Raw genomic sequence first — 5024 nt, forward strand, 5'->3', positions numbered from 1 at the left:
TACTCAGCAATAGCCTGCTCACTAATGGTCAGTTTGGGTGCTGCTAGGGCCACTCAGCTCCTGACTTCAGTACAGCCTTGGTTCAAACATGGGCAAAAGAGCTGAACTCATGAGGTGAGGTGAGAGTGACTGTCCTTGATGGCAAAGTAGCATTAGTGTAGCAATGAGGAGCCCTAGCCAAACAAAGGTTAATGGGAATCAGGGTGAAAGCTCTATACTGACTGGAGTCATACCTAGCACACAGGCTGTAGTGGTCAATCATCTCAATCCCAGAACATCACTGCAGGAGTTCCTCAGGATAATGTCCTAGGCCCAACCATCTTCAATTGCTTCATCAATAACCTTCCCACCATCATAAGACAGAAGTGGGGATGTTCGCTGTAAAATATTCAGCACCATTTGTGATTCCTGTTCCGACCAGTCCCAGGTGAGGTTCCCCAAATTTGTTAACTCAGACGACGTCCCTCAATTTGTTAACTTCTGGCTGGGATACCCTCAAATTTTTATTCTTCAGGTGAGGGGGGATGAATTAACTCCTTTTCTTTATTCAATCTCCTCGGTTGTCACAGCAAGACTAATATATGTAAAATAAAATCCCTCCCTCTATGAATACCATTTCCCAGTCCCAATATTTATGTTTTAGGAATGAGCCAATTTAACCAGGCTTTCTTAAATTCAAGAAAGAGTGGATTTATTAATTACTAAATACAAAAAAATGATAAGCACATGCATATACTCTCATACTGATTAGAAATGAGAATAGTCCAAAGAAAGTAAAATTAATTATACAAAACAGTCCTTGACTTGTCCGTGAGGAGTAGATGATGAAACCTTGTGGCCATTGCAATTCGTGATTACAGTAGGGTTGCCTTTAGCAGGTGAACAGTCATTTTTGAGATTCCAATGCTCTGCAGTTTAGCTGAGAAACTGCCCTGTTTCCTTTTCAGCTGTGGCTTTGCTGACTTGCCTTGATTTAGCAATCAGTGAGAAAGATACCTGTGAAAAAACCTTTGCAGGCGTGTCTGCTGCTGGCTCTCTTTTTGCTTCAGTGTCACACACACTGACACCCTTAGAGCTAATCCACAGCTGACCAAACTTTATACCATAAGATCTAGGAGCAGAAGGAGTCCATTCAGCCCATCGAGTCTGCTCCACCATTCAATGACATCATAACTGATTTAATATGATAATCCTCAACTCCACTTTCCCACCTCATACCATAACCGTTGGTTTCCTTACTGATTAAAAATCTGTCTATCGCATACTTGAACATACTTAAACAAGCCAGCCTCTATAGCCCTCTGCGGTAAAGAAAACACAGATTCAGTATCCTCTTTGCAGCTGGCTTTTATCCCAATCTTCGTATATTCCTTGAAGGCAAAACCCACAAATCCATTTGGGACAATGCTTGCAGGATTATCTTGGCTGAGATAATAATTAGCTCCCATTATCTCCACAGGAGATAGTCACTAGTTTTTGTATAGTTTACTTTTTAGTTTAAAGTAGGTATCCTTGTTTTGAAAACAGATTGTGGTTCCATTGGCTCTTTTTTAGTTTCACCCACCAGCAATTCAGCCAGTGACTGAATTTAAATCCTCAGCCATCTTTGCCTTGTATGCTCATTTTTCTTTTGAACCCACAGATCTTATTTAAAGTTCAATACTTTGTACATAATTCAATGTTTTTTCACCATGACACTCCTTAGATATGGAAGCAGTCCCTGTTCAAATGCAGAAAGGCTTGGACCACATTCAGGCTTGGGCTATGTATGGCAAGTTAGATTTGTGCCACACAAGTACCAGACAATGAACATTTCTCACAAGAGATAATCTAACCAACTGCCCTGGATATTCAATGGCATTACCATCGCCGAATCCCCCACTCTCCTCCGCATCCTTGGGGGTTACCATTGACCAGAAACTGGACTGGATTGGCTATATAAGTCCCATGAATACAGGAGAAAGCCAGAGGCTGTGATTTCAGTAACACATCTCCTCACTCCCCAAAGCCTACCCACTATCTACAAGGCACAAGACTGGAGTGTGATGGACACTCTTCACTTGCATGGATGAGTGCAGTTCCAACAACACTCAAGAAATTAAACACCATCCATCACAAAGCAGCCCACTTGATTGGTACCCCAACCAGCACCTTAAATATTCCCTCCATTCCTGTTAAAATTAATTTATTAGTGTCACATTAGGCTTACATTAACATTGCAATGAATTTACTGTGAAAATCCCCTAATCTCCACACTCTGGCGCCTGTTCAGTTACACTGAGGGAGAATTTAGCATGGCCAATGCACCGAACCAGTACATCTTTCAGACTGTGGGAGGAAACCGGAGCACCTGAAAAAAATCCACACAGGCGCAGGGAGAACGTGCAGAATCCACAGACGGTGACCCAAGCCGGGAATCGAACCCTGACACTGTGAGGCAGTCGTGCTAACCATGGTGCCACCGTGCCGCCCACATTGCTGACATACATTGGCAGCAATATGTACCATTTCCAAGATTCACTGCAGCAGCAACTCTTCAAGGTTCCTTCACCTTCCAAACTCATGGCCTCTACCACCAAGAAGAATCTCTTCGCTATCCCAGCCTCTAAAGTGTGTACAGTGTCAATCTCCGAGCTGGTGGCTGCCTGTGTAAAATCGAGTGATTCTTCATTTGCACTGCCTGCACTGACTGGGATGGTTCCAGTTCTTGAATATCTATCATGAAAATGAGACAAGGGTTGGGTTGTGATGAAGGAAGAGGGAAGTTAGAAGTGTGTGTTTATAACATCTGCAGCTTAAGAATCAAAAGAGATTATGACATGAGGGAGGAGTGGAATGAGAGAATGAAAATTAGATATGCCGACACCCTCATCATCACAGTGAGTGACTACAGCCTCAGCAATGTTTCCCATTCCCCCTTCCAGCACTGTCACCTACAGGGAGGATGAGGGGCTGGGGAGGATGGAGAGGGGTGTGGTGTTAAAACACGCAGATGCAGTTTTCCTCCTCCAGTTCTTGCTGACTGCCTCCTGCTACGTGCTAGCTTCCACAGCAAGAAAGTGGGAAGCAAGTCAACACGTTTGGGCTGTGTGACTGCCACAGTTGGATAGCTGCCAGTGTGGGTGAACTGTGACTTGTGGGTGTGAAGCTAGCAACAGTGCCGAGTATGTAAGGATAAGGAAAAGCTCGTGAATTTTAGAGTTAACCACTGAGCAATAGGGATTGTTGGGAGGTGGGTGACGGGGCAGGGTGGGGGGTTGGGTGGGGGGGGGGGGTGTATAGTGATTTGAGCAACGATTTTGTCTGATCATTTTGTTAGAATGTGTGATTTATTTGTCAGCTATGAGTAGTACAATCAGTAACACCACAGCTGCAGCCCAACTGGATCTGAATAATGTGCGTTATTCCAATAAAGTTTAACATGCCAGGTCTCTTGCCTGACTGACTGTTGACATGGTGCGTGTCATGATATCATTTCATTAGTTCATTAATGCTTCGACAGCATTTGCCCATTTTAACTATATAAAGGTTGCCAAAAGATTCAGCTATTAAGCTGAAAGAATGGAGCTTAAAAAGAATTCTGTGCACCACTGTTTTGATAGTGGCATTGGTGCATTATTCAATTTATGCTTCACATTTTTAAGTTGGCTGTGAGTATTACTTTCAATATCAATGTCCACGGCATTTAACACAGTGAATGCAGATGGCCATTTTATGAACACCCTGGGCGGAATTTTCCCACCTGCCAGGGGAATCGTAGCAGGCGGGACACATACCATGCTGAGGTCCGTTGACCTCGGGCGGGACATCCAGGCAGCATGGTGGCACAGTGGTTAGCACCGCTGTCTCACAGTGCCAGGGACCTGGTTCGATTCCCAGCTTGGGTCACTGTCTGTGTGGAGTTTGCACGTTCTCCCTGTGTCTGTGTGGGTTTCCTCCGGGTGCTCCGGTTTTCTCCCCACAGTCTGAAAGACGTGCTGGTTAGGTGCATTGAGCCGAACAGATGCTGGAATGTGGCAACTAGGGGAATTTCATAGTAACTTCACTGCAGTGTTAATGTAAACCTTACTTGTGGCGAATAAATAAACTTTAACTTAATTTTCCGACCTTGGGGTCGAGTGTGGCTGGAAAATCCCTATGTAAAAAAAACAAAGAGAAAGTGGTTATTTACTTGTAAACAGAATCAGCTAACAGTGAAAGGAGAACCGCAAATGGAAGATAGGAAATGTAACACCACGATTCAAGGAAGGGAAGAGGATTCAGGAAAGGAGCATTTCCAAAGTAGCAAGGGAAATTTCAAAGCTCTGGAGCAACATTTTGAGTAAATAAGTGAAGCAGAGTGGGTCAGGAAGGGCCAGAGAGGCAATAGAGCATCAGTGACTCAGTAACATCAGGGAAAAGTGCCCAGAGCATGGAACGTTCACACCAAATTAGATGAATTGATAGCACAGGTAGAAATTAATAAGATTATTCTAATAGCTATGATGGAGACAAAATGAAGTTAAAAGTTTATTTATTAGTCACAAGTAAGGCTTACATTAACACTGTAGTGAAGTTACTGCGAAATTCTCCTCCTCACCACATTCCAGCACCTGCTCAGGTCAATACACCAAACCAGCACATCTTCCAGACTGTGGGGAGGAAACCAGAGCATCCCAGAGGAAACCCACACAAACACGGGGAGAACGTGCAAACTCCACACAGACAGAGACCCAAACCGGGAATCGAACCTGGGTCCCTGGCGCTATGAGGTAGCAGTGTTAACCATTGTGCCACTGTGCCGCCCTGATCAAATTGGGATTAAAATTCCAGGATACTTAGCTTTTAGAAGTGATGGATAAATGGGAAAAAGGAGGATAGGTGACCCTGATAATGAAGGATGGGATAAAGACAGAAGAGTAAGTTCAGAAAAACAAGAAATAGAGTAAGGTTGGATGGAGCTAAGAAACAGCAAGAAACATTGGTGGGATGTAGCTGTAGTGTGTGGTAGAATATAAGTCAGGACATGAGGCACATGTAACAAG

The sequence above is a fragment of the Mustelus asterias genome, chromosome 16 (assembly GCF_964213995.1).
Source record: "Mustelus asterias chromosome 16, sMusAst1.hap1.1, whole genome shotgun sequence".
Classification (NCBI taxonomy): Eukaryota; Metazoa; Chordata; class Chondrichthyes; order Carcharhiniformes; family Triakidae; genus Mustelus; species Mustelus asterias.